Source organism: Oncorhynchus gorbuscha, linkage group LG16 (genome assembly GCF_021184085.1).
Source record: "Oncorhynchus gorbuscha isolate QuinsamMale2020 ecotype Even-year linkage group LG16, OgorEven_v1.0, whole genome shotgun sequence".
NCBI classification, from domain to species: domain Eukaryota; kingdom Metazoa; phylum Chordata; class Actinopteri; order Salmoniformes; family Salmonidae; genus Oncorhynchus; species Oncorhynchus gorbuscha.
This window is the reverse complement of record NC_060188.1, coordinates 41,022,343-41,034,390: the sequence shown is the minus strand read 5'-3', so window position 1 is coordinate 41,034,390 and position 12,048 is coordinate 41,022,343. Positions and strand designations below refer to the sequence as shown.

General features: G+C 40.8%; 1 protein-coding gene across 3 annotated transcripts in view; it reads right to left on the bottom strand.

Moving 5' to 3' along the window:
* shroom1 (shroom family member 1) overlaps window positions 1–12,048 on the bottom strand; it is a 51,647-nt gene that overhangs the window by 10,875 nt on the left and 28,724 nt on the right. Inside the window, exon 1 of one of the 3 annotated variants that reach the window (XM_046306055.1) lies at window positions 4,836–5,046. The exons of the other annotated variants lie outside the window; for them this stretch is intronic. The gene's annotated coding sequence lies outside the window, so the exon portion shown is untranslated. Of the gene's footprint in view, window positions 1–4,835; window positions 5,047–12,048 lie in introns of those variants that run through there. 3 annotated transcript variants of the gene reach the window in all.

Here is a 12,048-nt window from a genome sequence, read left to right as displayed (position 1 = left end):
GCATTTCCATGTAAAAGGACCCATGAGCACCAACATGTGAAGTTCATAGGAGCATTGGTTATCAAATTGGGTGGCAAATTGGGTGTCAAATGAAAGCTATGAGTCCATATGTTTGATAAATTAAGGCATATATACATTTTTGAATCGTTATCCATCCTAAAAATGCAATAAGCAAAGGCTTTGATTTATTGTCAGACAGATATAAAATCTGTCTTATAAAACATTTACCAGAAAAAGTCTTAAAAAGGGATTACAGAAGATGTACATTAAAACACAATAATAAAGTAAAGACCCCTGCCAACTAATATCAAAACTTATATTTAGTTTAGGATATTTTGTTCTGCATTCTGTAAGTTTAAGAAACATTGACTTGAAATACATTTACCAAAAACTAGAGGTCGACCGATTAATCGGAATGGCCGATTAATTAAGGCCGATTTCAAGTTTTCATAACAATCGGAAATCGGTATTTTTGGACAACCAATTTTTTAATATACATTTTTTATTTTTTTACACCTTTATTTAACTTGGCAAGTCAGTTAAGAACACATTCTTATTTTCAATGTAGGCCTAGGAACGGTGGGTTAACTGCCTTGATCAGGGGCAGAACAACAGATTTTTACCTTGTCAGCTCGGGGATTCAATCTTGCAACCTTACAGTTAACTAGTCCAACGCTCTAACCACCTGCCTCTCATTGCACTCCACGAGAAGCCGGCCTGTCATGTGAATGCAGTAAGAAGCCAAGATAAGTGTAATGCTAGCTAGCAACTTATCTTGTAAAAAACAATCAATCAAAATCACTAGTTAACTACATATGGTTGATGATATTACTAGTTTATCTAGCATGTCCTGCATTGTATATAATCGATGCCGAGCGCTTTCATGAAAAAGGACTACCTAACCATAAACATCAATGCTTTCTTAAAATCAATACACAAGTATATATTTTTAAACCTGCATATTTAGTTAATATTGCCTGCCAAAATGAATTTATTTTAACTAAGTAAATTGTGTCACTTCTTTTGCAACAGAGTCAGGGTATATGCAGCAGTTTGGGCCGCCTGGCTCGTTGAGAACTGTGTGAAGACTATTTATTCCTAACAAAGACAGCCAACTTCGCCAAACGGGGGATGATATAACAAAAGTGCATTTGCGAAAAAAGCACAATCGTTGCACGACTGTACCTAACCAAAAACACCAATGCCTTTCTTAAAATCAATACACAGAAGTATATATTTTTTAAACTTGCATATTTAGCTAAAACAAATCCAGGTTAGCAGGCAATATTAACCAGGTGAAATTGTGTCACTTCTCTTGCGTTCATTGCACGCAAAGTCAGGGTATATGCAACAGTTTGGGCCGCCTGGCTTGTTGTGAACTAATTTGCCAGAATCTTAAGTAATTATGACATAACATTGAAGGTTGTACAGCAATAATGTAACAGCAATATTTAGACTTCGGGATGCCACCCGTTCGATAAAATACGGAACGGTTCCGATATTTCACTGAAATAATAAACGTTTTGTTTTGGAAATGATAGTTTCCGGATTCAACCATATTAATGACCAAAGGCTCGTATATCTGTGTGTTATTATGTTATAATTAAGTCTATGATTTGACATTTGATAGAGCAGTCTGACTGGGCGGTGGTTGGCAGAAGCAGGCTCGTAAGCATTAATTCAAACAGCACTTTTGGGCGTTTTGCCAGCAGCTCTTCGCTGTGCTTCAAGCATTGAGCTGTTTATAACTTCAAGTCTATCAACTCCCGAGATTAGGCTGGTGTAACCGATGTGAAATGGCTAGCTAGTTAGCAGGGTGTGCGATAATAGCGTTTCAAATGTCACTCGCTCTGAGACTTGGCGTAGTTGTTCACCTTGCCCTGCAAGGGCTGCAGATTTTGTGGAGCGATGGGTAACGATGCTTCGAGGTTGGCTGTTGTCGATGTGTTCCTGGTTCGAACCCAGGTAGGGGCGAGGAGAGGGACGGAAGCTACACTGTTACACTGGCAATACTATAGTGCCTATAAGAACATCCAATAGTCAAAGGTATATGAAATACATATGGAATAGAGAGAAATAGTCCTATAAATACTATATTAATGGAATATTGAAGTCTCATGTTAAAAGGAACCACCAGCTTTCATATGTTATCATGTTCTGAGCAAGGAACTTAAACGTTAGCTTTTTTACATGGCACATATTGCACTTTTACTTTCTTCTCCAACACTTTGTTTTTGCATTATTTAAACCAAATTGAACATGTTTCATTATTTACTTGAGGCTAAATTGATTTGTATTGATGTATTATATTAAGTTAAAATAAGTGTTCATTCAGTATTGTTGTAATTGCCATTATTACAAATAAATAAATAAAAATTGTCAGATTAATCGGTATCGGCTTTTTTTTTGGGGGGGGGGCCTCCAATAATCGGTATCGGCGTTGAAAAATCTTAATCGGTCAACCTCTACCAAAATGTCTTAAAGATATGTGAGTTTTTCTAAATGATCTCCCTCATGAGGAGGGAGGATAATGAAAGTTCACAGAAGTAACAAGTAAAGTTAGACCTACCAATTAGTGTTTTTACTAATATCAATTGTGTTTAGGAATTATTAAGTGATTCAAACTCAAAACGATGTTACCAAATCGGTGACAGAATTTCAGAATTTCTGCAACTTAATTGGCTACAATGGGAAATCATAGTTGGGTCACCTGCTACATTTCTCCCTTCCACTGGCATAGTGCATAAAACTTGTGAGAAATAAGATTTTTGTGCGTATGGAACATTTCTGGGGTCGTTTATTTCAGCTTATGAAACATGGGACCACTTTTCTTTGTTCAGTATACATTCAAACGCAAGGTGTCATGTTATAGCTGACACCCCATTCTTTCTGCAGACATCTTTGACTCTTAATTCGGCATACAATTTAAGTGAAAAATCTTAACGCAGTCTTAACGCAATTCTGTTACTGTAGAATTGTCCATGACTTCAACTATTAAGGTCTCTAAGGGCACTAAGTCCTGAGTTAGGAGGGCTCAGCCTCAGAGGAGAATAGGCCTTTTCTTGGCTAATCACGGAAATGGAGGGCTGGGAATTTAAATATCAGCCATTAAGCACAAGAGGCTAACAAAAGAACAGTTCTGCTTTTTTGCAATGCAAAGATGTTGACTGCATATTTTTTCCTATAGCAAATGTTTTTCACAGGAAAACAAAATGTATTTCAAATATAATTGTAAGGAAATGTGTAAAAAGTATCAAATACAACATTTGGAACAACATGTATGAGTTTGTAAGTCGATCTGGATAAGAGCGTCTGCTAAATGACTTAAATGTAAATGTAATGTAATGGAAAGCCTACATACAGCATGGAACACCTGTTAGAGGTGCCTGTGGAACCAGACCCCTTAATTAGAACCTTGAGGTGCACGTTGCACCGCTCCAAAAATGCCTGGAATTCCATATACATTTTGCAGACATATTTGAGGATTAGTCATGTGATAACTTTTTTTAATGGATTATCCACCACTGGAACACTGCATGTAGCACTGTGTGTTGGATTAACTCATCAGGAAACCAACCAAGCACATACACTGAATGTGTTTGAATGACTTGACAAATAGTATGTTTCTTTAAGGTCTAATCTAAGGTTTTAAACACCAAACACCATATCACAGCACAATTGGTTAGGCGCCCGTAAAACGGCTGCCATTTTTTCCTGGCGCCATCTTAATCTAACATTATATCATCTGTTGGGTGTTTGTCTGGTGTTTGTTAAAGAAAAGCTTTCAAAGGTAAATATTGTTGTTTATATGTCATGGTTCAATATCTCAGTGATAAAACCAAAGGCTTTTCCCCCCATTTTGTCGTAGCAGGAAGTCATAAGTTCCAAAGAACTTTGAATCGTCATCTTCAATAACGACTTGAATGTACAATTTCATGCTGACCTTGTTTGTAACGGAAGAGGGAGTCTGATTTATCTAGGTTTAGTACAGTGAAACTTCTCTTTCTGGCAAAACTGGTGTTTACAATACAGTTTTACCCAACATCAGAATACTGATACAAAGTCCACCAACAGGAAGCTGTAATGGTGGGTGATAGTACAGTTTAAGAAGAAAGCTGAACACAGGCCTTTGGTGATTAGTTTTCCTCCAGGAGGTGCATACCTGTCACGCATACACACAGATCAGTGTAGCCAACACAAATACAAGCCAATGAGATCCACAGTCCTTGATTCCGAACAGGTTTCACTCTCTCATGGGCCAACACAGACATACACAAACAAATTGGTCAAATACCAACCATTTAAGATGGCTGAGGTACCTCTGTTCCAAGCCACGTTGTACCAGAAACTGCAGTGACCATTCTGAGACCTTCAACGACCAAGTGTTATAGATCTCCCCCTTGTCCCCTGATTTGCAGCTGATGAAAATATGAAAACCTCCAGCTACCATGCACACTGACGTCCCGGGTCTAGTTAGTGATGTTAAAAGGGGTTTGTTTTCACGTGTTGTAGAGGTACACCTGATTCTCCATGTGCAGCGGCTGCCAGGCTTCTATCCTTGAACTGCTAGCACACTAACAGGGGAACTACAGGGGAGCGCTCATTTGAAAGTGATGGGGAGGCCAGTTAGTGGCAAATATGCACAGAGAGAACAGAGAGAGAAATTCCCAGACAAATACACTCACACCATTACCACAGCAAACTACACCAGAAAATTGAACTGGTTGGCTGGATAAACCATCACATAGGCTAGAGTCAAATCAACTCATACCAACAGGCCTAAGTGGAATACATTTTTAAGAGTACCACAAGGAAACTTGTAAGCAGCAACTTACCAAATCCTTTGACAAAGTTGTTGGTTTGAGAGCTCACACTTTTGATGCCACATTAAATAATGAAGAAGAAAAAAAGCAACTAACTAATTCCAAGTTAGCACTTGACTTTTAGATACAATTCAGATAGCTTAGCAGTAATCTACTGGTGAATCTATCGGTGAAAGAAGGACCAAAACAAGTTACCAGGAGGAAATGTAAAGTTCCAGTGAGTCCTTCTCCCCCAAGACCAAGACGAGAGGCGGCTTTTGCATGCCTGTGACGTCTGTCCGCCTAGCTGATGAACAATGAGCACCGCAGATAGTTAGTGCCGTAAAAAAAAAAAGGAAAAAAAAGGGCCTCGCATTCCTGGCTGGCTTCAAAGAAAGACAGTGCTCGGGCACCATTCATTCCCAGGGTCCTCGGCACATGGAGAGCAGCCAAGCAGCAGGGGTGGGTGCTGCTCTCAACCCTAAACACTCACAAAGACGGACAAGCCAGGGACCCCACCTTTTCCCTCCTCGCCCCTCTACTGCAGGCCCCAACTATCCAAACATTGGTCTTCATTTCCAAAACCTTGGGCCAAGAAGGTAGTTGTGTCTCAGTTGTTTCAGTGCAGGACATTCCATTTTACTCCAATCTCATTATGTTGACTTCTTTAAAAAACAGACTAAGGTCAAGGAGATGTTATGACATTTCACAACAAAGACATTCTGTTTGATTGGCTTAAGGCATAGTGCCTGAGGGCATTTCCATGTAAAAGAACCCATGAGCACCAAAGTGAAGTTCATAGGAGCATGTCAAATTGGGTGTCAAATGAAAGCTAAGAGTCTAGATGTTTGGGAAATGAAAGCATTGATACATTTTTCAACCACTTTCCATCTAAAAAAAATGTAAGGCTCTGATTTCTGAATAAATGGATGGAAAAAGGGTCTTGGAAAACCAATTGAAACATATCAGAAATACATCAAAACACAACAATGTTGGACGTAAAGACCCCTGCCAACTAATATCAACACATATATATATATTTTTTTTTGGGGGGGGGGGGTTTACCTTTGGTAAGTTTAAGGATAATGAAAGTCCACAGAAGTTACAAGTAATAATTGACCTACCAATTAGTTATAGTGATTTTACTGATATCAATTTTGTTTATGAATTATTAAGTGATTAAAACCAATTTAGTAACGGAATTACCAAAACATCCGTAACATAATTACTGTTGGCTACAATGGGAAATCACAATCCACAGTTGGGTCACCTGTTACTGTCCTCCCTTCCACTGGCATACTGTTATGTTCAGCTGGCCTTGATGTTGATGTTAACGTCCACAGACGGACCGGACCTAATCTGAACATATTATAGACGTATGTTCCACAAGTTTGTACAGAACAGCAAGTGGCACAGTAGAGTACAGTAAAATACAGTACAGTGAGTACAGTCCATACATTACAATACATTACAATAAAGAAAGGTAAAGTAGAAGAATGTACAGTATATTGTACTGTATTGTACTTGACGGTACTTTACTCTACTGCATTGAACTCTACTGTGCTCTGGTGTGGTGTGCTGTGATGTCCAAACTTGTGAAAGATGATAATGACACTCAGATCCACTTACTGTAGTTCAATAACCAAAAGAGATTTTTCAAACTCAAGGTGTCATGTCATAGTTGACACCCCATTCTTTCTGTAGAAATCTTTGAATCTTAATTCGGCGCAGATATTTAACAGTTTTTTTGGAAAACGTCATAAAAACCTGAGTGAGATTTTACCGGAATTCCGTTACCAAAGTTTGCATCTGCACGGTTCTTTCACTAAATTAGTTTGTGTAAAATGTTCAGTGCAAATTGTTAAAGGTAGTGCATAGATGTTTATGGTATGTTACACTTTGGAAACAATCTTTTTGTTTGGCATACATTTGCAAGTTAAAAAACATTTTTTCGTCAAAGAATAATTCTGTTACACTGGAATTGCCGCTGACTACTAGGCCTGTTTCACCTGTAGTGGTGTTTTCCTGTAAGATACAGTATAGACCTGTATTTCCCTGATGATCACTTGGCCATTGTGCTTTATGTTATGGGCTGGTTCATGCTGGAAGCGTCTGGTCTGAGGTTTTATGTGCTCTGTTGATATTGTCAAATCTTTGACCTGCTGCCATTCCCACCTGCCAGCCCACTGAATGAGTCACAAAGGCTTAGAGATGGGCAAGCAACACAGGAGAGAAGGGCTATTCTTAACACCACTCGGACACTCCCCACTGAGCCACAGTGCTGAATCCAACATCTACATGTTGTTTTTGTATATTTGTGCACATGACTAATTGTATTGACTATTGACACCCGCACAAAATGGACACGTGAATGGCAAGTTTAAGTGATGCAGCCATTTAAGACCCTACATTGACTTGATGTGCCTGATATGTCAGCTATACCATATGTCAGATTTAGCCTACTTAACTTGGTAACAAACCATTTTCTACCTGGCAACCAATCTCCGTTTCCCCCAATCATATACAGACATTCAATAAGGGAAAAGCGAGAAAGAGAAAGCAAGAGTTTAAAGTCATTGTTTTAAAATACTTAGTTGGAGGTGTCAGGGTTCAAAATCTCAGTAAGAAGATTTGATTGCTAGGCCGAGCAGGGCGGAATTCCACCAGTGCATTTCAGGCTTTCATTGGTACTTATTTTTTACAGCGTGACCTCAATTTGAATGCCGCGAGACCAGACCACCAGGGGCTCGGCATGCACTCTCTACCAGGCTGATGTCATCGAAGACAGCTAAGTGCACTAGTATTGACTCCAGGTATGCGGAGTCTGAGGATGATTGGATGAACGGCTGCTGACCGATAAGATGTCCTAACGGGAGCAGGTCGTGTGAATTACAGGGTGATTTTCAAATGTAAGGCAGTCCTATAGGTCTATACTAGGTCATTGGAGAGACCGTGAGGATCCAAGCATCTATATGGCACGTAGGCTGCTTCAACTCAGCTCAGGTTACTGCTGCAAGCCAACAGAGGTTGGAAGGCTTCCGGGCTCTAAATGTGCACATACAAATGTGCCCCTCCAGCCGAGCACCAGATTACACAAGTCATGTAAGCAAGTAAAGAGAGTTTTGAACCACTGACACAAACAAAACATCTGACTACAGCCTGAAGTGTCTGTCAGTTGAAGCTACTGTAACTTGTTTTGAAAGCTTATAGGCCTAGGTCAAGGATGGGCCCAACAACTGTGGCCTCAGAATTGGATGGAAACAGAAAATTAATGACACGGCAAGAGACACAGAAAGATAGAGAAATGGATAGTGGAACGCAGACTTTTCCATCCTGTTAAAACCCAGTTCTATGACTTTTTTCAAGGTCCCAGGGTAAGAGAGAATTTCACTGTTGAGGCTGATCAAACAAACATTAAGAGGAAGAGCTTTTTGAAAAGGTGGAGAGGTTGAGTTATTGCATAGGGGCAATTCCATGGTAACAAAATTACGCAGAGACTCAGATTTTATGTTTTAAAAGCACTATGTTGAACAATTTACACAAAATTGAACAAAACCACATTTACTGGAAGAACTGTGTAGATGCAAATTTTGGTGACAGAATTACGCTAAAAGGGGACGACAGGTGAGCAGCAACATGTGAAGATGTGTTTTCTCTGTGCTCCGATCCAGGGCGAGCAATTTACTATTAATACTTGACCAACACCTCCCCACCGTGCTCATCTTGTAACATTTAATTTGGAGTCGAACGCAATTTACTAATCTGGCTTTTATTTCTGAAAATGTTGGCCTTTTAATCGTAAAATGTCAAGACAACAATGGCAGCGGGCCAAAAAGGAGCAGGCTTCTGCTCAAGCCTCGTGTTCTGGCTTGTTAGGATGTTCAACAGAGGGTTACATTTATACAAATGTTGAATTTTACTGGGTTTGTTTTCCTATTTACTTATCTTATTTAATGAAATGTTTTTGGAGTATATATATATATATATATAAATAAATCTTACCTTTCAGCACGCTGGCCATTACGATCGTACTAAAATTAATTTCAGATTACTCCGAATATGCCTAATTCACAAGCTCCACATGCTGTATCAGCTGGAACATGAAAGGAATTAACCAGGTGCTCAAGCGTAGCTGAGTGTCTTTAGTCCTTAAATCTGGACATTGGTCTCTTGGAGAGAAACAATCTCTGGTCCAGCGACCATGATAAACTAAAGAGAGGATGGGTAGACCAAATATATTTCACTCCAACGTTGGTGCTGAGGCCACAGGGGCAGCCATCCTGTTTAGCACACAGGTTATTCTGGCCAACCTCTATGGTCCTAATTGGGATGATGCTGAATTTCTCTGACCTCATCGTAACACTTCCTGACCTTAACTCTCCACATTTGATTGATTCTGTATTGATTCTAGAGGTCGGCCGATTAATCGGAATAACCGATTAATTAGGGCCGATTTCAAGTTTTCATAACAATCGGAAATGGGTATTTTTGAGCGCCGATTTGCCAAATGTTTATTTCATTTTTTATATACCTTTATTTAACTAGGCAAGTCAGTTAAGAACACATTCTTATTTTCAATGTCGGCCTAGGAACGGTGGGTTAACTGCCTCGTTCAGGGGCAGAACGACAGATTTTCACCTTTTCAGCTCGGGGGATCCAATCTTGCAACCTTACAGTTAACTAGTCCAACACATTAACGACCTGCCTCTCTCTCGTTGCACTCCACAAGGAGACTGCCTGTTATGCAAATGCAGTAAGCCAAGGTAAGTTGCTAGCTAGCATTAAACTTATCTTATAAAATACAATCAATCATAATCACTAGTTAACTACACATGGTTGATAATATTACTATATATTATCTAGCGTGTCCTGCATTGCATATAATCTCACTGAGCATACAAGCATACAAGTATCTAAGTATCTGAGCGGTGGTAGGCAGAAGCAGGCGCGTAAACATGAATTCAAACAGCACTTTCTTTGCGTTTTGCCAGCAGCCCTTCGTTATGCGTCAAGCATTGCGCTGTTTATGACTTCAAGCCTATCCAATTCCCGAGATGAGGCTGGTGTAACCGAAGTGAAATGGCTAGCTAGTTAGCACGCGCTAATAGCGTTTCAAACATCACTCGCTCTGAGCCTTCTAGTAGTTGTTCCCCTTGCTCTGCATGGGTAACGCTGTTTCGATGGTGGCGGTTGTCGTTATGTTGCTGGTTCGAGCCCAGGGAGGAGCGAGGAGAGGGACTGAAGCTATACTGTTACACTGGCAGTACTAAAGTGCCTATAAGAACATCCAATAGTCAAAGGTTAATGAAATACAAATGGTATAGAGGGAAATAGCCCTATAATAACTACAACCTAAAACTTCTTACCTGGGAATATTGAAGACTCTTGTTAAAAGGAACCACCAGCTTTCATATGTTCTCATGTTCTGAGCAAGGAACTGAAACGTTAGCTTTCTTACATAGCACATATTGCACTTTTACTTTCTTCTCCAACACTTTGTTTTTGCATTATTTAAACCAAATTGAACATGTTTCATTATTTACTTGAGGCTAAATTGATTTTATTGATGTATTATATTAAGTTAAAATAAGTGTTCATTCAGTATTGTTGTAATTGTCATTATTACAAATAAATAGAAATCGGCTGATTAATCGGTATCGGCTTTTTGGGTCCTCCAGTAATCGGTATCGGCGTTGAAAAATCATAGTCGGTCGACTATGGAGTCACACTCAAAAATAAATTTGGAGTCACACTCAAAATTAAAGTGGAAAACCACACAACAGGCTGATCCAACTGTGATGTAATGTCCTTAAAACAAGTCAAAATGAGGCTCAGTATTGTGTGTGGCCTCCACATGCCTGTATGACCTCCCTACAACGCCTGGGCATGCTCCTGATTAGGTGGCGGATGGTCTCCTGAGGGATGTCCTTCCAGACCTGGACTAAAGCATCCACCAACTCCTGGACAGTCTGTGGTGCAACATGGCGTTGGTGGATGGAGCGAGACATGATGTCCCAGATGTGCTCAATTGGATTCAGGTCTGGGGAACGGGCGGGCCAGTCCATAGCATCAATGCCTTCCTCTTGCAGGAACTGCTGACACACTCCAGCCACATGAGGTCTAGCATTGTCTTGCATTAGGAGGAACCCAGGGCCAACCACACCAGCATATGGTCTCACAAGGGGTCTGAGGATCTCGCCTAATGGCAGTCAGGCTACCTCTGGTGAGCACATGGAGGGCTGTGCGGCCCCCCAAAGAAATGCCACCCCACACCATGACTGACGCATTGCCAAACCGGTCATGCTGGAGGATGTTGCAGGCAGCAGAACATTCTCCACGGTGTCTCCAGACTCTGTCACGTCTGTCACATGTGCTCAGTGTGAACCTGCTTTCATCTGTGAAGAGCACAGGGCGCCAGTGGCGAATTTGCCATCTTGGTGTTCTCTGGCAAATGCCAAACGTCCTGCACGGTGTTGGGTTGTAAGCACAACCCCCACCTGTGGACGTTGGGCCCTCATACCACCCTCATGGAGTCTGTTTCTGACTGTTTGAGCAGACACATGCACATTTGTGGCCTGCTGGAGATAATTTTGCAGGGCTCTGGCAGTGCTCCTCCTTGCACAAAGACAGAGGTAGCGATCCTGCTGCTGGGTTGTTGCCCTCCTCCGTCCTCCTCCACGTCTCCTGATATACTTGCCTGTCTCCTGGTAGCGCCTCCATGCTCTGGACACTACGCTGACAGACACAGCAAACCTTCTTGCCACAGCTCGCATTGATGTTCCATCCTGGATGAGCTGCATTACCTGAGCCACTTGTGTGGGTTGTGGTAGCATGAGACGGAGTCTACTAGAGTGAAAGCACCGTCAGCATTCAAAAGTGACCAAAACAGAACCACTCCTTTATTGGGAGTGTCTTGCTAATTGCCTATAATTTCCACCTGTTGTCTATTCCATTTGCACAACAGCATGTGAAATTTATTGTCAATCAGTGTTGCTTCCTAAGTGGACAGTTTGATTTCACAGAAGTGTGATTGACTTGGAGTAACATTGTGTTGTTTAAGTGTTCCCTTTATTTTTTTGAGCAGTGTATATTTGGCTAAGGTGTATGTAAACTTCCGACTTCAACTGTATTTACAGTACTAGAGAGATTTGGGTTTGGCCAGTCATTCCTTTCCTGGATTAAGATTTTGAACTCGTCCCCAGTGGCTTCTGTTCGCACCAACAATGTTACCTCCAGCTACTTCCCT